Here is a 21,277-nt window from a genome sequence, read left to right as displayed (position 1 = left end):
AAAAAGCTGCTTTTCTTTCAGAAATAAGGACATTTCTAAGTGACTCCAAACTTTTGAACAGTAGTGTATACCATAGAGTAGATTGTGTTCCCAGTGCTTTGCGTAATAGGGATTTCAATACAGTGTTGAAGCTACACTGTTACCATGTACTTGCAGTGGTATCTCAAAGATTAACAACTGTAATGCACTCACAAGTGGTGGTTTTAAAGCGGTAATAAAAACAGATGATGGACATTTAACGAAGAATGTCTTCGGGCTGCCGCCCTCGTACTTCATTGTAACCATTCAACGGCTGGTCAGTTATGACACTTGATATGTGAACACACACGGTCGGGTAGAGAATAATCAATTACAGGCCACAAATGACTTTCAGGTGTGCCATTTGTCTCTACAACTGGGAATGTAGATCCCCACTTTAAGAAGGAGGGTCAAAAAGTTATTACTATGGTAATGCAATGCAAAGGCCAGAGGCAACGAGCCAACAATTGATCTTGAAATTGACATGCTGTCACCATGACTGGTCCCTACTCCATTGAGATAAACAAATGTGCCGCCTAAAAAAAGAACAATCAATTCTGCATTCGGCAGTCTCGAAACTTGGTAAAATGATTATTTTCCATGGAGTTATCAGATTAAAAAATCAAAACACGGGAGTCTATTCAAACTCGAGGCTTTACAGTATATGAAAGAATAGAAAACGCCCTGGCAGTTAAAAAAAACCCCCACTAAGCATTATTTCTTTATTTCCTTTAAGGTCATGTTGGTATCACAGCATAGAGCAGACGAATACAGGTGGAATTTCAATCATTATAAGGCTTCTGTGTTTATGCTTATTCTATGCTAATCAAAGTTTTTTTTGTATGATTTCAAGCTGTTTCAAGGTCAAGATGATGGAACTGTATTCCCTAGAGATGATAAATATATTTTAAAGTGAGAATTAAACAGAGAGAGAGTCACTCTTTCGTAAGTATGAAGAAAAACACCTTAGTTTCCTTTGTTTTCATAAAATACAACGCTTCTCTCTCAGCCATGCATCAGATGGGAGCACTGTGATGTATAAATACATCGGTATATGTGTTAGGACAGAGCTCTGGCTTTAAGAATGGATCGAGTTTATTGACTCCGTGTTTGACGAGAGCTTATGAGATTGTCATGAATGTGGAATTTGGAAAAAATAAAAAAAGGCTGTCTGTGACATCAGCCAGCCGACAGTAAAATATTTTAGGGAGCGTGGAATTTACCAGTTGGATGTGATATTGCAATCCTTTGTGTGGAAGTGCTGTGCGAGCATTCAAACATTCAAAGTCCATTTCATACGTCAAAGGAATCCTGTACTGACCCGCGAAGGCCCACTGCAGGAAAGGATCGCGCCACGACACTCGACAGAATTCGGAGACTTGCCTCGACATTAGTTGAAGTTTATCCAATTACAACGTAACCTTTGTGGAGGTCAGTAGCTACTGACGGTTCACGCAGCGCTGACTTAATCCCTGCGTCAGACGCTGTGAATTTTAACTCTCATTGCATCCAAGTTGCATCATACTGAAGAATAATGTAGGGTCACTGCTGTCTATTTGATTAGATTTTGGCTCTGGATTTCTGCATTTGCATTTCACATTCAAAGAATTAAGTCGACACTCTTAACCGGATCGACTGAGTCTAATAAGCTTGACTTTGCTTATCAGCAATAAGAAACTTGTACAATATGGGAAAGGGTCAGAACCAAATCATTTCTCCTTCCTGAGCATGAATGACATAAATAGAAACGACCGCTGGGGAGCTCAGGGAGTTCAGCCACCAATCACTAGTTTCCTAGCAGGCATGAATATTGCATGATACAAATGTGTGGCATAAAGCAAATGCTCACTTGTTAGAGGACAGACTGAGTAATAAAGGCAAATAAGGAGTTGTAGGCATTCATTTCCACACAATGAAACAGTGGACAAAGTAGGAATTGAACAAGAGCAAAGGAGTGTTTGTTCAGGTCAGAGAAGTCAAGTTAATTCAATGAAGTTTTCGACTTTTATTCATGAGCTAAATGACCAGAATCTTACCAAAATTTAAAGCTGCTGCATCAACAACTGAACAAGAAAAGCACTCGGAGAGCGCAGTACTCCGCCAAGGCTGCTCAGCCGTTGTCATTTCTGACAGATGGAATCTTGAAAAAATTTGTGCTAGAAGTCATGGGACCATAGAATGTGTCCATTTAATATAGATGTACCCACAAACAAAATGACCTTGCGCTGAGCACAGGCGTGTGTTATGCATGCGTATGTTATGTACGGATACTGAATCGAGTGACAAATATGTGGTGGGAATCGAAAACACCCCCACAATTTAATCAAGTGTTCCTTGTAGGATTTCTAATTGATAAGTCCACAGCGGTCAAGTTGTAGTTGGATAGCAATCATGTGATCATCAGCAGGCAGCAGCCACAGAGTTCACTTGTCATGCTTGTGACGCCGTGCCACTGTCTTGCAATGCAGGAATCTTTAACAAATTTGTGGATCCAGACTATAAGTCGCATCACTGCCCAAATCTAATCACTTAGTCCTTGTGTCATTTCTGACCTTCCCATGAAAATTTCATCCAAATCCGTTAGACTGTTTTTGACTAATGTTGCTGACAGACAGACAGACATATGCCGATCATTGCATCACTCCACCGCGTTCCTTGGCAGCGCAAAAATGGTTTAGACTAAAATAACCAAATTTAGTGACATCTAGTGGTGAGGTAGTAGAATGCAAACTACTGAAGCATGTAGGAGAACCTACTGCTTTCAATGAAATGTCTTATTTGGCATCATTGTTTTTTTTTGTCCATTTCGGGCTACTGCAGAGTCATGGCAGACTTCCTTGAGAAGAACTTGCAAACTTTGTAAGTATGAAAGATGCATTCTAGACTACTGACAACACAGCGATATGCAGCTAGAGGTAAATATTCATGAATTCAAACACTATTAGGAATACTATATTGCATTTTTGCTGAAAGATACCAACAAATCCTGCATACTGGCTCTTGAAATATGTTGGTTCCAATATTGTACTGTTTTTATAAGTTATTGCATGTCTTGTAAGTCCTCAGGATGTATATTTCAGCTTAAAATGTTTTAATTACACAGCATTAATTGTATTATGCCAGTAATAACCCTGATTTTACCCTGTCAATTTCTGTAGATTTGAATACAGCTAAGCTGCTGCTTTCTATGTTTTTTAAACATGAAAGCCTCAAATAGCCTTTTTTTGGACACTTAATGTGTTAAGCGAATGACAAGAAGTAGCCCAGAGGAAGGGGAGGAGCCGGTAGGGGGCGGGGCTTATGTTGTGACATCACAACAGGCTAACAAGTATAAAAGCTTGTTCACAAACACACTGTTTTCTTACTTGTAGTGAAGGGAAAGAAACAAGAGGATGGTCTTTTTTTGTATTTTGTGGATATCTATACATACCGAGAACACAAAATGACATTCAAATACATGGAAAAACTGGAGTTTGCATCATTTATCATCTTTCAAACTGAGACACCAAAGAACTATAGGTGCAAAAAGAAGCACTTGAAGATGAGTTTCAATGCATATTAGTTGCTGAATCTGTTTCTGTCTTGATCTATATGTCACATATTGCAGCTCTTTATTTTATTTTAAGTTATCTTATTATGCTAAATAAACAGATCCTGATTCTGCACTTGCCTATACCTTTCTTCTCTTTGCCCACTGATGTAGATAAACCCCGCTGAACTCCCTTGGCAAGTAATGGCTGAGTCACCGCTTGAAATATTAAAAATTTCTTTTGTCAATTTTTTTGATTAAGGACTTTGTCTTGATGGGACTTAATCAGAAATTACTGACTTGGGTCAAAACCTGCCACCTTTAGTCATTTGATATGTCTGGGCGTTTGACTCATTTATCGCCCATGGCCCGTCAAATTAAGGCACCTCACAGCAAGGATTTGGGTAAAAATGGAGATTCATTAAAGTTCATTCTAATGCCTCGAGGGAAATCAGCAGTGATAGAGTCAAAGGGCTTTAGCGTAATCCAGTCTGCCCAGATATGAGCAGCACAATCAGTGGTGCTTTATGAGTAATAAAGTGGGAAATATTTAGGCTGCTCAAAGACTGGAGGGGGCAATCACTGAACAGGGGAATGATTCAAACGGACAAAGACCCTCTGTCTTGGAGTTGTCACGCATCATCCTGAAGCCCCTGAAGTCAAACCCCAGCGAGCCTCAGGTGTCTGACTTGAAGCATGATTTTAATGGCATGTATTTATCAATAACCGCAGATCGATAGCGCAATTCTGTGCGAAGAATTGTTCTGGTTTGTCTGACAAGATAAATGCAACAATGAACTCCATACCATCAGGCGTTAGCAGACACTTCAAAGGCAAATGATCACTGTGCCCGAGACCGGCGGTTAATCATAACTAATGTAACCTTGACTTTCCCGTTGGTATGCTTGTCACAGACATTAGTCTGAGACACAGACGACTTCTAATGACTCCACTTTATGTCCAAATAATTAAGGTTTGGTACGTCAGATTCATTTTCCACCCCGAGTCCCTGAATCTCAGAAGGATGGTTACGGAGTGGGGAAACGCATTTTAAGCACTTTGAGGGCTGATATATAAAGTGTTGTCGAGATTTCACTTGGAAGGAAGCCATAAAGCTTCATTTTGGCTTTCAGTCAGTCTGCGCTGTGCTCTTTAAAGAATATTGTATTAGGGATTTTGTTCACATTTTTTTCGTTATTCCACCAGTGGCAATGATATTCTGAGTGTCATTGTATTAGGGTTATTATTTTCTAAAAACGGTTTCATAGATAATTATTAATTTAAGGGAACGCGCTGCTCTGTCTTGTGTATTATTGTGCCTGTCAAGAGGTTTATTGCTTCATTAAGGCAGAGCTACCACTCGCATTTAAAGGGTTTTCAAGTGGATGCTGCAGCCTTTCATGGTATTTAGGTTATTTCTTTATTTGAGAATGAGTTTAGCTTCATAGAAGGGGAAAAAAGACACTTTTGAGCTATTATTCTGCATGCAGTCTTATATATGTCACATAATGCAAATCTTAGTCAGTGTTTTTTCATCTGTTGTGAAAGACAAATGGATAATTGTTCCGTTTTGACCAACACAGGTTTCCCATCACTTCCTGACAAGGTTTGCTGTCATACATCAGTAGATTCTTTGAACAATAACAGAAAGAAAGAAGTGCGCAGGCTGCCAAACACATCAAGTATTTTATTTATTTTTTTGTTTCTACTACTAATTTCCTGGAGGGATGTGACGCTTAAACATATTTCTTTAAATCCCATAGGCTACAAAGGATTCCCAGAGCGTGGCGGCGGTTTCTCCTCATAGCGTGGAGAATTAGGAGATTCTTATCGAGTTCCCAAAAAAGCTACAAATCCTTTCTGTCCGCTTCATTTCCTAAACGAATGCCTCAAGCTTATATACATGCGGCACATGTCAGCCCATAAAATACATTTTAGATTGAGTTGCTTGCTGTCGTTTTTGCTATTATAAGTGTTATTTTTTGTTTGAAATGGGTAGACAACGAAACATCTACATCCAGAGAATGTGTCAGGACAGAGACGCATGAAGTCTGTTTCAGCACCTCAGGCAGAAACAGAGCGAGTGATTCTGGGTGTTCTGGCACTGTGGATGGATTCACATCGACAGACTCGGTGTGAATGTTTCAGAACCGTGGAGAGAGAAAACAAGACTTCACTAGTGTCCAAATCCAGCAGCACATACTTATTCCAGTTGTTTTTTTTCTCCTTTTAGTTGTAGTGCCACTTGTTCTTTGTGCATTTCATTTTGGGTGCCGTGGCCGTTTTTCTTCTGCACGTCAAGCCAGGCAGACGAGGTGAACTAGAAAGTTTAAGTAAGTGCATGAGAAGAAGGACTGACTGGATCAATAAAGCTAGCTGAAAAACAGATATACAAAGGAGTAACTTATTGGAAGATACATTCAACATGGTCAAACAGCTTTTCTGGAATGCAGAAGAGTGCTAATTGCTAAACCTGTAGAGCAGGGGTGTCAAACTCAGTTCCTGGAGGTCCACTATCCTGCATGTTTTAGATGTTTCCCTCTTCCAACACACCTGATTCAAATGATCAGCTTATCATCAAGCTCAGCAGAAGCCTGATAACGAGCCTGATCATTTGAATCAGGTGTGTTGGAAGAAGGAAACATCTAAAACATGCAGGATAGTGGCCCTCCAGGAACGGATTTCGACACTCCTGCTGTAGAGGTTGTAAAACTGTAAATAGTTATGTATCTACGTTGTTGGAAGATACATTCAGCATGGTGAAACATCTTTCTAGAGTTAATGTGCAGAATAGTGTGGATTGCTGAGTTTGTAGAGGCTGTAAAACTGTAAAAAGTTAAGTATCAACATTGTTGAAAGGTGCAGCATGGTGAAGCATGTTTCTAGAGTGCAGAAGAGTGTGAACTGTCAAGTTTTCAGACGTTGTAAAACTACAAATAGTTATTTATTTCAGTACTGCTAACACCTGAGCACTTGGGAAAATGTTGATTCCATTGTTTTCTTTACTCCACTTTTTTAGTTGTTGTGATTTATTGCACTGTAACTATGACACACTCTCTCTACACTGGGTTTGTGACACAAATATTCTTTATAGTGCTTTCAAATATACAGCATATAGAGTCAGTATGGTGCACTGAGCAAACCTTAATGCCTCGTGTGTGATTTCACTCCACAACAACAGACTCTAACTTCACGCTCCATGTAATGTGGTTAAAACAACACATTGGGGAAACAGCTGGACCAGGAGTTTCCTGTACATTTAAGCAACATCTACGTGCCTCTCACCATCACATATGCTCAAGCTGCTCAACTCTACACAGAAATCAATGACGTGGCGCTTTAAGCGGAGTGTTATAGAGTGGATCATGAATGATTGCGTTATAATCTGCCACATGGTTACACATCAGCTCTGAATGCAAAAGGAGTGACTGTTTATGGCCTGCTAAACATGTATGATAATAATTTATGTCTAGAATACTTCAGCTCGCTTTCTGTGTTGCATAAATTTCCTTTTTTAGCTTTTAACCTAGCCGAGTGGAGAACCTTTTTCTCACGAGTGCTTTATGCTGTGACTTTCATGGGTACATCAGTCACGTTGCTCCTAATGACTACATATCATTGTAGCATCTGTTTTTGTTTTAATTAGCGCTTTTACTGATCTATCGATGTCCTAGGGGACCCCAGCCAAAAGCACACATTGCTGCCTTAGTAGTAAATGGATGGAACGAAGGGTTTGAACCTCCTGGTTGGACTTTCTGTGAGGAGTTTGGATATTTCCCCCCAGCTTTGTGCCCGTTTGGGTTTTCTCCAGGTTCTTTGGCTTCCTATGTTGAGTTAATTGGTGATCCTAAATTGGCCGCAGGCGTTGGTCTGAGTGTGCGCGGCGGTCTGTTTGCCCTCTGAAGGACTGGTGAACTGTCCAGGGTTTGGATAGCTGGAGATTGGCTCCATCTTCCTCCCCGAGTGACCCTCTGCGGGGAAAAGTGGGTATAGCTGATGGATGAAATTATTAATTGGGTTCATGTTTGCCATGGCTCCTAATTTAAAGTATCACACGCTCCGAGGCAGTCATTTTGAAGCAGGCAGGCACAGAAAGTCTTAATATGGTTTGCATTAGGGATGGACCTGCAGTTTGCATTCAAAAAAAACTGTTTACACAATATCCAACGGCAAAAACTGTCATTTTTCTGAAATAATTTTCAAAATAGCATGAATTACCGAGCTTAGAATGGTTTAAGAATACATCAGTTAGATTTGGATGCAATTATTCACCTCAGGTGGTCATTCTTTTACGTTTATATGCTGTAGGATGAGGATTATTCATGAAAATCACTGTTATAAGTGCCAACTGTCCTCACAAAGCGGTTTGTTTTGTGTTTGTGTATGATTGCAGTGGATGCTGGCAGTTCACTGGCCGGAAACTACAATGTGTTTTTTTTTTTGTTTCTTTTTACTGGAGCAAATAAATCTGTGTGCGTTCAAAATAACCACAAATGCTAAATTAACTCTGATTGGATACATGCGTGCACAGCTTTGATTTTACCGCCACTGTTTTTGCTGTCTTGTTTTCATAAAAAAAACAAATACCCATAACATTGATTTAAAAGTGACTCAGAGGACTGAATCAAGCATGAGCTCAAGAATTAAACGCCCTGAAACAGTGATATTTATTATTCCGGGGAGAGGTTTGCTGAGCATGCCTTCTTATCTCCCAGCGTTGCCCCGACATCGCTACATCGGCTGCGTTTCTAAGCTCTTTCGCAAAAACCACAGTCTCCAACAAAGCTCGAGGCCACGCAGCGTTTCCTGCCACTTCCTGCGCTTGGGGACATTGCCCCGATGAACAGCGTATGATTCACTCCTCTCAGTGCGAGGATTTGAGCTAGAAACCCCCTTGTCTCTTTAATCTTCAGCCTAAACACCCGACTGTCTGAGCCATTCTGCTGTGGGCCGCTATTAGAATACTTTCCTCAAAGCAGTGAAAAATGGAAGGAAAAAAAACAATGAATCTCTGAGGCACAGGGGCGGGTGAGACCGCAACATGGCCAGTGGGGGCTACACACCAGACGTACGGTGGCAACAAACTCCATCAACCCCGTGGCTCTTTGTGAAACCCAACCCATCAGCCCTCCTGGCAGCGACGCAAGAGCTGCCAGTCATTAAAGAAACGACTGAGTCTGCACAGAAATGACAGGTTTATTCATTTGAAAACGAGGGGGGCTGGAGACGTGACATATTTTACTCCTCTGGTACACCTCGTGTGCACTGTGTGGGCCTTTGCTGTTCTTTTTTTTAAAATGAAGAATCCATTTGATGCTGGAAAATGCTGCTGTCATGCTTCATAAGGTGTTTATGGTGCATCATATACTACTATTATTCCAGTATATGTCATCTACTCACTGGCAAATTGACTACCTCGGGCAAGAGCGAGGCCTTCGTGTTATTTGATGAAACAGGGTTCATGTCACATCTGTACAGCTGTTATCATGGCAATGAATAGCACACATAAACAGATATCATCTCATGAATGCATGCATGTTTTATTTTTCGATTAGCCTTTCCATCAACTCTTAATTCATGCAGCCAGGTGCACGAACTCTACTTTTAGATGAAGGTTTGCTGTTTATCTCAGGGTGTCTGCAGAAATCAGCCAGTCAAATTTAATTTGCTTTTTAATGCCATTTTAATCCTATACTGTAAAAATTTCATTCCCATGACCGTGATCTCAAGAAAAGTTACACGAGTTTGTTTGTTTTTTGTCAAAGATGATTTCCATGTGAAAACTGTCCGTATAGTTTACTATTTCTGAATCCAGAAGCAGTGCCTGGAACAATTCAGAAACGCTTTCGTTGGCTGCGTATGAGTGGTGCTTCACAGCGGTGTTCAGACACCAGAGCGCCTCTGCCTGCAGCGTTGCATTCGAGCCAAAAGGCTGCTCGATTTTCCCGCAGTAGCGGCAGCTTTGGGTGACGGCATTGGTCACTACAGCTGCAGTTGTGCTGCTTTTGCTGGTCAAAGTAGATGCTGACGACGTTACGCTGTTGGTTACAGGAAAGTAACTCGCCACAGTTCACCGATGTCTGCCTCTTATAGCCGATTTAGGTATCGTTAAAGGTTCTTCAGTCATTATTTTTTTCAAGTTCGGTGCCTTGTTTCAAGATGTAAAGTTATATCAAAAGTTATTTATTGATAAATGCTTTCAAAATGTTTTTGAACCGTACTGAATTTATTCGATTTGACAGTTCTTGATTCCATGCTAATAAAACTACGAGGTTACATCAACATATATCAAGTTAGACATGATGTTCCGAACCTTTGCTTTAACACATCTTCTGACTGGACCTCTTTGATTTTTCATCGAATACCCCTGATCTAGATGAATTTGCAGCTCTTTTTTTATTTGACATGCATAATCTTCAACTGGCAAAGGTGTTAAAGGTGCAACAACTAAGATTTTAAGCCCCCATAGTGCAAAAAAAAAAAAAAAAAGACGGTGATTTATCTGCAGAGATTGATGGGGTTGTTGATCATCAGCAGCCACTACTGAGCCAGGAATTGAGCTTTTCTCACTTTCAAAAAACCCTCTCTCTCTGCTTGTACTGTTGGAACAACCTCAGCAGCTCTCATATTTTCAGCTGCTCTGTGATGGATGATGGTGTGAGTGCCACGAGAATTTTTTTATTTATTTATTTTTGCCGTCGAGCCAAAAAAGGCAAATGGGAGATTATTAGACTGCTTAGCATTTGATACTTTTCCTCTGCACTTGATGTTTCTGTTATCCGCTCTAATTAATGTGACTTTAATATTTATGTCAGCTCGCCGCCGTGAACTGTGCTGCGAGATGTTGACGCTGGGGATTTCCTTCACTTCTTTTTTTTTTTTTTTGGTCAGATGAGGTTGACCAAAAGGCATAGATGAGCTTCATGCATTCTAATTTACATCTTCGATTAATCACAGGTTCCCTCATTAACAGTTAATCCGAATCCTCTTATTACGGCTTAATGAGCGAGTAATTCCGAGCGGCGACAACAACCCGGCTGATATTTATCAAAAACAAAGGGCCAAATAAGTCATCGAGGGAAATGTCACAGGGAGCTGTAACCTTTCAGAAGGGCTAACCTTTAAGGCTTAGTGGCAAGATGGAGAGTCATTCGGAGGAGGTGGAGTAGCGCTGAGTCGTAATGAGGGCCGCTGTGGTGTTTGCGATAGAAATTAACTTTAGGTTAATGATTAGGGAGTGTCGCCGGGGAGCTCCTTAGTGCACAAGTGCCGCGAAAGCAAGCACAAACAGACACTGGTGCATATGCATAGGCTTCACTGCTTGCATGCGCACTCGCCGTTCAGCTACTCTGAGGTGCTTCAGGCAAATGCGTGGTATCATACTGTCTTGTGGTTTAATCCCTCGAGGTTCGCTGCATGTTTACTTGGTCAGCAGCTTCTCTGTGATATGAGGGAGGCACTCTGGATTCAGATCAGGTATTGGTGGAGAGTATATAGCTGCATTTTAACCTCACAGCGCTTTCCTTCCCGGTACAATCTGTAATTGAATTAGCCCGTTTTGTTCTCGCACACGCCCACAAGCGCAACTTTAGCATCGGCTCAACACCGGCTACAAACTCCCGAGGCCGCTATTGATGTTCAACTTCACCTTAAACGTCCACATAACAATCCACAGGAGGCTTTCTTCTATCCAAACACACGACGGTAAACGCTTTAGCTAGTGATGTGCTCTGTCTGTGTGCAGCTTTGCCTGCAAGATGAAACATCTCGCCCCGGGTTTAAGTCATAAAAGTGAAGCTGCTGGGCCAGAAAACCACATTTTCTGAGTAGGTAATCATGACCATTAATCATGCTGGCACACTTCTCTTTCCCATTGGCCAAAAAGAATAGGTCATGGCTAAAGACTGTGCCTCCTCACGGCCAGTGAATATGCATCCCTCCCTCCCTCCTTCACCTACTCAAGGCCATTTGGGCTGTTTTGTAGCAGCAGTCCTGTGAAATTACCTGACTTGTGGAGGGAGAAGGAAAAACATAATGATGAATTGGCTATGGAGGAGTCGAAGCTTTCTGGGCTTCATGACGCTGTTACAACACTGACGCTAGCAGCTAATTTGTCACAATAATTTGATCTGCATTTGTGTGAATAGCTCAGTTATTGCAAGAAATATATGTGAGAAGAATTCTTTCTTAAGATTACGAGATTCTTTCTTCCCCATCTCATCCCCCTCTTGTGGTGGTGTGGTTGGGGTGGATGGTTTAAACCTGTTCTGTGGCTTTGTAGGCCCACCATCAACTCCAGCTACCTCTGAGTAAGTCAGAGGTGGTTGGGGTGAATGGTGGGCCCGCAATGCCAGCTAAATAAAGTGCAGTTATTTCATGGCACTTTAGGTTTAGAGAAAGATTGTAGTTGAAACCTAAACACAGCCAAGCAAAAGCTGAATAGTGCTTTAGTTGCTAAAAAGAATGGTACAACTTTGATTATTTTGTCCTGGAAATGCAAGCAAACTGCAAAATGTTGTCAGTGAACATATTACTGACGATTTCACTTCCTTCCTGCGATGGTGAAACTAATTCCTCTGAAGCACTGAATCACTTTTTAAATGCAATTTCACTTGTTTGAAGAACCATCTCCGTGCTAAAAGTGTCTAAATTGAAGCAAATCACTCAAAACGTCAATTTTTTTCTCAAGTGCAAACCAGTTTTTTCCACTTTTACAACGCAGTGATTTGTTTTTCACGTCGATATCTTCAAACAATCCAGGCCACTCCACCAGTCTGGAGACTGATCGATCTGCAATGAACGCCTTATTCAAGTTAAATTGCCTTGGAAACAAGTAGCATTTGTCGCTTGCATTCGGGGTAGTAATGCTTCAAGAAAGTGGCTTGCTCAGATGAGCAGAAGATTTTTGTGTCAGGATTTTGATTGCTACGTTCATAAATAGTTTTTCCGTGGCATGTTTTTGCCTCAGCGCGGGACAGATTATGATATAAATTAGGTCACACACATAATGTAACTGCTGCTGTTTGTTGTTTCCTGCACACTGAGACATTTTTGAGCCAGGGAAAGGTCTAGAAAGATGCCCTGGCAGGTCCCTTTTAATCTTTAAAAAGTGCAGACTGATAGCTGACAAGCCCAGATGTTGTCAAAAATCCCTGACCTCGTACCGAACTGCTTCATCGCCACTGTTGGCAATATTGCTGACACGCTGCGCCGATACCGGATAATGACTTTTCTCATGTGGAGAAAAGGAATCTTGGAAGAAGTTATTAGATTCAGAGCTAATTTAGAATTGGAGGCAATTTAAACCGAGACTTTATCTCGCCGGTGCAGCATTTGAGATGTCAGCGGCGTACGTAAAAAAAAAAAAAAAAAATCACCTTATGCTGTCAAGACCTATCATGACAGCTTTTATGTCTCTGAGGCAGGGTTAAGTACCACATGCTCACCCTCTTCTTCATTTTGGCACGTTTAAAAATAAATGCGCTATATGCATTTGCTCTTCAGTGAGTCGGTTTGGCAGAGCGATTTGTGCTTGCATTGGCAGTGCGGGTCCATTTAGGTACATTAAATCTCCAAATGATAAAGCTATGAGAGTGAGGTTTCCAAGAATATGTGAAGCTACATTGGAAATAAGCTAATTATCCATCTTTATCTGTTACTATCATCTGTTTTGTCATGAATTTAGCTACTTGAGAAGATTCCATAGCATTACATAGCATTAACACAATACCTTTTTCTTTGTTGTGTGGTTTCATTTTTAATCAAATCACTCATGAGCGAGGCTATTTTTGTCTGCAAAACCAGAGCTTATGTGAAAAACTGTCAGTTTGAGTGGAATCCCCACAGCGGACTGCAGCTTTCATACTGTAAGGGAAAAAAAGAAAAACGAACAGAACACAACTTCGGTGCATGTGTTTGTGGATGAGCCCGATCTGTCAATGTTTGAATGCTTTTTGTGAAGCGTTAATGAAATAAACAGGCTGAGATCAAAAATATTTGCATCCTATTATGTTAATCCCCACGAGGCAACATTTGTCGCTCTTCCCCCTCACTGTGTGAGTGTATAGATATTGTATATTTGTTCCTCTAATGGCTCAGTGGAGTCTGTTTTGAAGAATCTCTCTAGTGCAAGGAGTGGACCTCCACCGAGCAATTTGGAAACGGCATCCTCTTCTCCGGCCAATTTAAAGTACCGCCGCTTTTGTGACTTTCATCTTCGTTATTGAGCCGATATCTCACCACCTTTCTGTGCAATCTGTAAGAGAATCATCCTCTTAATGGTGCCCGTCTTAAGACAAAATAGCAAGACAAGGGAGATGGAAGGAAAGAATTGGCCTTCAGACCTGTGCGATCAGTATCTCTGAAATATATTATCACCTTCACACCCTATGAGGAGATTAGTATGGACTGGTTGAAGTAGGGGAAAGATAGCAGACATTTGTATTTACCCACCGGATCCATTGATCAAAGCAAACACGGTCCCAGAGACGCCCCACGTGGAATGAATCGATGGGGATCAATGAAATCACACCAAACAGGCTGCAGCCTGTAAATATCAAAGGTCGATTTGCCCGGCCAGAAATGTTTCACAGCTGAATAACAATCAAGGTGAATTTTATCCACAAAAATAAAGAAAAGGGGAGAAAAACTTTCACCCAAGTCACCATTAGAAATTGTAAATGTGAAATGTTTGATTTAAATGCTTGCTCGCTGCTAAACAGATGATTATAACTTCTGAAAACAGAAAGAGAAAAGCAGATGCATGAATCACCGAGGCTCAGCTGGCGAAGGTGTTTACAAAGTAAGAGGGAGCATCGCGGCTTTGCCTGGAACTGTTGTCGCTTTGTTACACCCCCTCTCCCACAACGTTCCTGTCTTTTCACTCCCAGCTGACTAATGATGAAGAAATGCCATCAAAGTAATCTTTTAAAGGGCATGTCCCCAGACACACTCAGAGGATTTGGTGCCATGATGCTCCCCGGGGAGACATTTAAAAAAAAAAAAATCTTCTCTTAAACTGAGCAAAAACCTCAAAGGTTGAAAACAATACAAGGCTGCTCACTTTTCTAACTTTTTCTCCCTTTTCATTTTCCAGTTGTGCATGCTTTAATTAAATTCTCACGCTTCTTGTGCTTCATTTTGGTTTGTCACTCCCATTTCTTTGAATGAAAAAGTCATTATTTTTAATATAGAAGACATTCCTATTCTTAAAACTCTTAAAAAATAGAGACAGCTGCTTTTATTCAGAGCAGAAATGGTTCACAGTGCACGATATATCCGCAAGTTTCTTCTCTCTTTCAGGAAATCAATGATCAAATACTTGCTTGCCCTAAACACTCTCCGGTGGATCTGCACCAGGCTGTGGAAAGTAAAGAAGCACTTTGAGAGTCCTTTTATCGATGGTTCGACTTGGTATTCTAAAACTATGTTTGAAAGAAACCTATAAACACCTTTTTGTGGAAAACAATAAGGTGAGGGAAAGCAGATGCCAGCGAGGGTTTCGAATAGAGGTTTGGGTTTTCTTCTGAATGCAGTTTGACGTGTCTGTAGAAAAGGCATTTTGGCAGCTTTTCCATCTGAGGGGGAATCTCCTCGACAGTAAACATGTGACTGTACAGAGAGGAAAAAGGTAGTGACGCGGCCTTGGATGCTGGTGAAATGCAGCTATGTTAATGGAAAGATCCTGTTATTTTTGTAGAATAATCCCGACAAAATATCTCTCAATCAGGAAATTTGTAAAGGCTTTCCACGTTGTATTTCAGGTCATTTGAGATCTGTGCATGTCTCATCTTGGGTTCCTATCATTGTACACCCAGTACTGCTTCCCAGGGAGTGTTTTCCTGCTTAATTTTCAGATATTCCACTGTCTTCTCATTGCAGATACTTCATTTTGTGCCCTTGTGTATCTCCCGCCCTAGTAATTGCCTGATTTGTTTCACCTGTGCCTCATTACCCTGCCCTTCTTGGTGTATTTACTCGGTGTTCTCCTCTCTCTGTGCCAGATCAGCTTACCTTGTGTTGAGCATTTTAGCCACTTTACCCAGTGTTTAGCCTTTCTGGTGTTTTTCTGACTTTTCCTGGACCTTGCCTTTGCCTTCTCCATGTACCGAACTTCTGCCAATTACCGCCTGTTTTTTGTTTTTTTCCTTTTTGGTCTTTTAGATTGTCTCAGAGTAGTGAAACCGAGTCGTGTGTCTACTGCTCAGTTTGTGACATGAAAGTAATTTAGCACCGCCACCATTATGCTTATTATATTCCGGTGTCAGGTAGCAGCTGGATAATCACACCTATCGGCTGGAGGCATTTTTAATCAACAGCTATATGGAAAGTGCAACAATGAAATCCTGTTAACTGTGAAACCCAGATGCAGACCATCCGCGCTAATAGCCCTGTTCAAACAAGAGCAGCGTTGTGTTTATTATTAATGAATTACGCCTCGGCCTCTCTGTTTTATGATTTCATTCGCATAATGAAATTTCCCGAACCTCTTGTGGCCTGCAAACAATTGTTGCAAGGTCAAAATTTTATAATTGGCAACGTCTAAATAAGTAATGCAGAAAATGTTTTCTGGCCAAAATGCATGTTTTTGTCTGACAAGCCCTCATATCTAGTATATGACAAAATATGCAAGTCTGCTTCGTGTTCAGCTCTTCTAAAGGTCTGGTTAAGTGGAAACAAGTGAAACTACACAGTCAAGATTAGGGGCAGATAAAGGTCAAGGTTGACAGAAACAAGCATTGAATGTTAAATGGAAATGCCACATGAACTGCAGAGTCCAACCCTGAAGACCTTCATACTTATCTCAGCACTATAGTACAACTAAATGTAACTCTAGAACCATAGATACCACACAAAGACATGATGGAATTGCTGGTCATTTTGTTGTTAATGCATGAAGCACCACTTTTCTAAACTAAATCCTCATCAGTAGTAGGTGATCGGGGTGGATGTCAGGCCTACAGATGTGCTGAACAAAATGCAAAGCTGTTCTGTGGCTTTGTGGGCCCACCATCCACACCAACCACCTCCTATTTTCTCTGATGTATTAGGAGGTGGTTCACAAAGTCACATTGTAGGCCCAACTACATCCTACTTATTCTGATGTAGTAAAAAGTGATTGGGCTAGATGGTGAACACACAAAGCGACAAAACATGTCTGTAGGCCACCATCCAACCCAACCACCTCCTACTGGCTTTGACATAGTGGGAGGCGTTTGGGGTGGATGATGGGCTCACAAAACCACGTAACAAGTCTGTAGGCCACCATCCAACCCAACCACCTCCTACTGGCTTTGACATAGTTGGAGGCGTTTGGGGTGGATGATGGCTCACAAAACCACGTAACAAGTTTGTAGGCCCACCATCCATCCCAACTACCTACCACTTTCTTTGAAATTGTTTATGAATGTGATACCCCAGATAGCAAACTATGGGTGAATCAATGTTGAATCTATGTTGAGACCTAACATAGAAATTATACAGAAAGCGCAAGGTTGATAAAATGTTGAGTCAACGTTTGCTTACATAGATTACATGTTTGCAAACATAGATTCAACATTAATTAAACATTGACCTGTCAAACATTTTAATTAAACCAAAATACAACGTAGGTTCAATGGCATCTTTTAAACACAAACTTCAATGTTGACAAAATGTTGTTGAATCAACGTTGATCCAACCATCAATCTTCAACCGTAACCAAAATTCAACCTTCTTAACCCTAATTCAACATTGATTTAACATCTTTTGCTATCTGGGTAAAGTGTGATTTATGGTTGAAAAGCAAACGTTGACTCAACATTTTATCAACCTTGCGCTTTCTGTATAATTTCGACGTTAGGTCTCAACATAGATTCAACATTGATTCACCCACAGTTTGCTATCTGGGACTTCATTAATCAGACTAAGTAGGAGGTGGATGGTGGGCTCACAAAGCCGCATAAGTTTGTAAACCCACCTCCTACTTACTCTGATGTAGTAGGAGGTGGTTGGGGTAGATGTTGGGCCTCCAAAGCCACCGAAATAAAGTACCGATAATAAAAGCACATTAAAGTTATGAAAAGATTACGGTTTTGGTTAAATGTACGTCAGCGCATTGTGTCTGAAGTTACTGTAGCCTTGATCTTTCTTAACCAAATGCTGGGGAAGCTTAAATTGCAGCCAACAAACATGAGCTGAATAGTGCTCCAGTTGCTACAAGTAGTACAACATTAGTTACTTTGCTGGAAATGCAAACAAACAAACCAAAAAAATGTCAGTGAACATATTACTGAGAGTACTACTGCTGCCCGGTTGACCTGACCAGTGGACCAGATCGGGAGTCCTGTCAGAAACCAAGTCCTGAAAGGACACATTAATGTTATGCAAGAGAAGTGCTAATTGTTCAAATGAACACAAGAGGTCAAGAGTCAGAAAAACATAAACAAATCCTGCTTTATGCATTTCATTACATGGACGGTGCTTATTTTCACAGCATTTTTGTGAAGACTGGCTCAAATTCTGCTATTTTTTGCTGTACAGGAAGGTACATTCTGTTTATGATATTGTATATCACTGCACTGTGTCGGTCACAGGCTAATCTGATCCTAGTACAGTTTGCAACAGCTAAATATATAAAACCAGGACGTGTAAATACATTTCAGTTCCATGAGAGCAAACGCAGGAATTCATTTTTCTGCGGTGCAAATTAAAATCAAACCTCAGAATCTTGAAGGTGCAGTTTTTGCGTGGCACCAATGCACAATAGAAGCAAAAAGGAAAGAAAAAACCCATCCTCCAGCTCCAAATGATTGAAATGAGATCTTAGTAATGCAGTGCATGAACACCTTTTTGAAAACACTTGAGCGCCTCAGCTGTGGCAACGTATCACCAAAACTGTTGCCAGATACACACAAAAAATATTCATTTTTTTGACTAAATTAATAAAACCCGCTGTGTGACAAAGACCTCCTCTGTGACAAATAATAATTGTGTTCCTTTTACACAATTCAAACCACTGTGACAAAATGCTCAACAAACACGGAACAATTTCGTGTGTTAAATTTCAAAAGGGGCTTTCAGTTTAGTTGTTATAGCACCTATTTTTACAAAAACCACAGAAGCAGAGGCGGTATTGTTTTTAACACTGCCGTTTATGAATGAGTCTTTTTCCAATGCAGTTTGCCAGCAGTGCTGCTCTTTCACAGCGTAGTCACAGTGAATGGAGGACGGCACAAATGTCACAATAAACAACAAAACGAGCGTGTTTGATCATGTAAAACTAACACGAGAAAGAATCCAATTCAATTATAGTGCACGAGTGGTTAAATCTGCTTCCTCGCGGCTTGTTTTACCCAGTAAACATCGCTGTTTGAGTTCTATTTTTCTCATCCCACTCAACTCCAGAAGCTCAACAGTATCCCACTCTGAACCAGCCTCTTTGAAATCCAGCTGTGTTGACAATCTTGCGTCAGACTTCGGCTTCAGTGCACCTCGATACTTGCTCGTGTTGGAGCGCATCAGCAGCCACTCTCACTGAGATGTTACACGTTCTTTGTCTCTTCGTTTTTCTTATTTTGTTTTTCTCTCGCTCTCCGGCAGCAGCTTGTTCTACGCCCGCTGCATTACAAAACAGAGAGTCGACGTGAAATCAACTTAAGGCTATGCCACAGTGAATCAAATCAATTTACAACCCTCGGGTCGGGGTTGCATATCAACCTCTGGCCACGTATTTGCTGTCTGTGTGTGTGTGCATGCGATAGAAACGGAAAAACATGCACGAGAACCCCTTTTATGCCATATAGCAGCAGTCAGATTTAGCTTTGAACCTTCACACAGTCTGAAAAGTGAAAACTCGAGGCACTAAACACACAGCTAGCTGATGAAAAACCATAAACCCTACCCAGATGTGGCCATTAACTGTGATATATAGACTAGTGGGGGCGTCAGTCTGATAGTTTGCTTCTGCCTACACTTTCCTTTGAGCTCCACCATCAGCCCAGTCATTCAAGTCACATGACAAGCTCCACTGTTTCTCTGCAGGATGGGGTGAAAGGTGCATGTGAGTCGGGGGGCTTTTAGCACTCATATGGGGGGCTTTAAACTTTATTGCATGCAGCAACTACTTTCCAATCCACCAGATATTATTTCTCTAAACTTTGCTGAGCTACCATGGCAACCAAAGTCTTTGCTCCAGAAAATAGTCTAATTGCAAAAAAAAAAAAAAAGGTAAATTATGCAGCAAAGTTAGGAAACGAATCATCCACAAGTCTTTTTAAATCATGCATGCACGCAAACTCCGAATCTCGGAAGTAGCACTCGCTCTCACCTTACCTGTGCTGCTTCACTTCCAGATGTGCGAGAGAGCTTCAGGTCGTGGACGCTGGTGGTGCTGAAGTAGCAGCAGCCAAAGCAGTGAGAGGAAGGAGAGCAGAGGGGGTGGAATAAAAAAAAAGAAAAAGGGAAGAGGAGGAGGAAGGCGCAAATGCTGAATTATGGATGTGCAGAGGAGGGAGGGGGGTGAGAGGGATTCCTCTGCCGCTCTTACTCCCCAGATCGCAGAGCGTGAATCATCTTCTGCATGGATCAAATGGCACAGTCCACTGAAGGGCTGGGTCGGCGCGGCGAACAGAACAGAGGGTATCTGCCGAGGCTGGGATGGGATGTAATGTGGGAGGGAGGAGGGGAGGCAGAGGAGGGAAGGCGGGAGGGGAGAGTTATGCTATACGAGAGGCAGCAGCAGCATCAGCAGAGGAGTGTTACAGTTAGTATGAGGAACCGCAGCTGCTGAACAGTTTCTCAAGAGTCGAGTCCGTCTAATCAGTTCCTGCTCTGTCTGCTCTGTTCAATCAGGTGATCAATTCCCGGGGATTCTTCACGCCGACTCCTTGTCCCTGTTTCTGCGGTGATGCGTCCTCCCCATCATCCGGACAATTTGCTCTGACATAATTTCATTCATTCCTTTTGCATAATATTCTCATGCAAAATCTTGGCTGTGAGTTTTTGCATCACACGGCACTTTCTGAATCCTCCCGTTAGCCACAGCTGCCCTGGATCTAACCAATTATTTCTTATCTTGGCTATGTAAGGCGAGCTTTAAAGCCTTTTCTCTCTCTCTCTCTTTTTTCTTTCAATTTGTCAATGCTTTCTTGCCGTTGCCCATCTTCTTATCTGACTCAACCCAGTATTCACCCTGTCATGTGTTGTTTTCGGTGTCCTTCAGCAGCTAGATCTTAGGGTCACGTTGCTATTTGCAATTAGAATTTGAAGCTGAATCTGAAGCAACTCGCGTGTTCAGTGAATTTCAAACCTCAAGCTTCTGCCCGACCAATAATATCGGTTTCTGCAGAGGTTTTCATTTCTAACTTCAGTGAAAGAAGAAGCATTTAAATATAGACCTGTTTTATCTTTAAGCAAATTCACCACATGACATCTCCACAAGCCTCAACCACACATGCTGCTATCGCTAACCCTGACAGCACTCTTCAGGGTTTTAAAGCCATGTAAGGGGTTCGTTTACACATTTGAATTGTTTATTCAGTCAGCTTGCTGAGCATTTGCAAGTTATGAAGTGACCTACATGGGCAGACGTGAGGAAAAAAGCCCAAAAACACTGGAAAAATGAGCCACAAAACAGGGTTGTGTGGTTAGAAAGGACTGATGACAGCTGCAGGGTGGTCTGACATTATTCGCTAATACATGTATGGAAAAATAGAGTTTCTCTTTAAGAGCACTGTGTGCTCATGATGCATG

The 21,277-nt window shown here is 41.4% G+C and overlaps 1 protein-coding gene across 2 annotated transcripts in view; it reads right to left on the bottom strand.

Annotated features, from left to right (window-relative positions):
- The window catches only part of LOC110965201 (cadherin-18), a 209,661-nt gene extending 189,509 nt beyond the window's left edge, over window positions 1-20,152 (bottom strand). Inside the window, exon 1 of one of the 2 annotated variants that reach the window (XM_051940503.1) lies at window positions 19,854-20,152. The gene's annotated coding sequence lies outside the window, so the exon portion shown is untranslated. The remainder of the gene's footprint in view (window positions 1-19,853) is intronic. The other variant, XM_051940501.1, reaches the window with a different exon arrangement.
- Window positions 20,153-21,277: the final 1,125 nt, after the last annotated feature.

The sequence above is a fragment of the Acanthochromis polyacanthus genome, chromosome 20 (genome assembly GCF_021347895.1).
Source record: "Acanthochromis polyacanthus isolate Apoly-LR-REF ecotype Palm Island chromosome 20, KAUST_Apoly_ChrSc, whole genome shotgun sequence".
Classification (NCBI taxonomy): domain Eukaryota; kingdom Metazoa; phylum Chordata; class Actinopteri; family Pomacentridae; genus Acanthochromis; species Acanthochromis polyacanthus.
The sequence above is the reverse complement of the archived record's forward strand: the minus strand, read 5'-3'. Positions and strand labels throughout refer to the sequence as shown.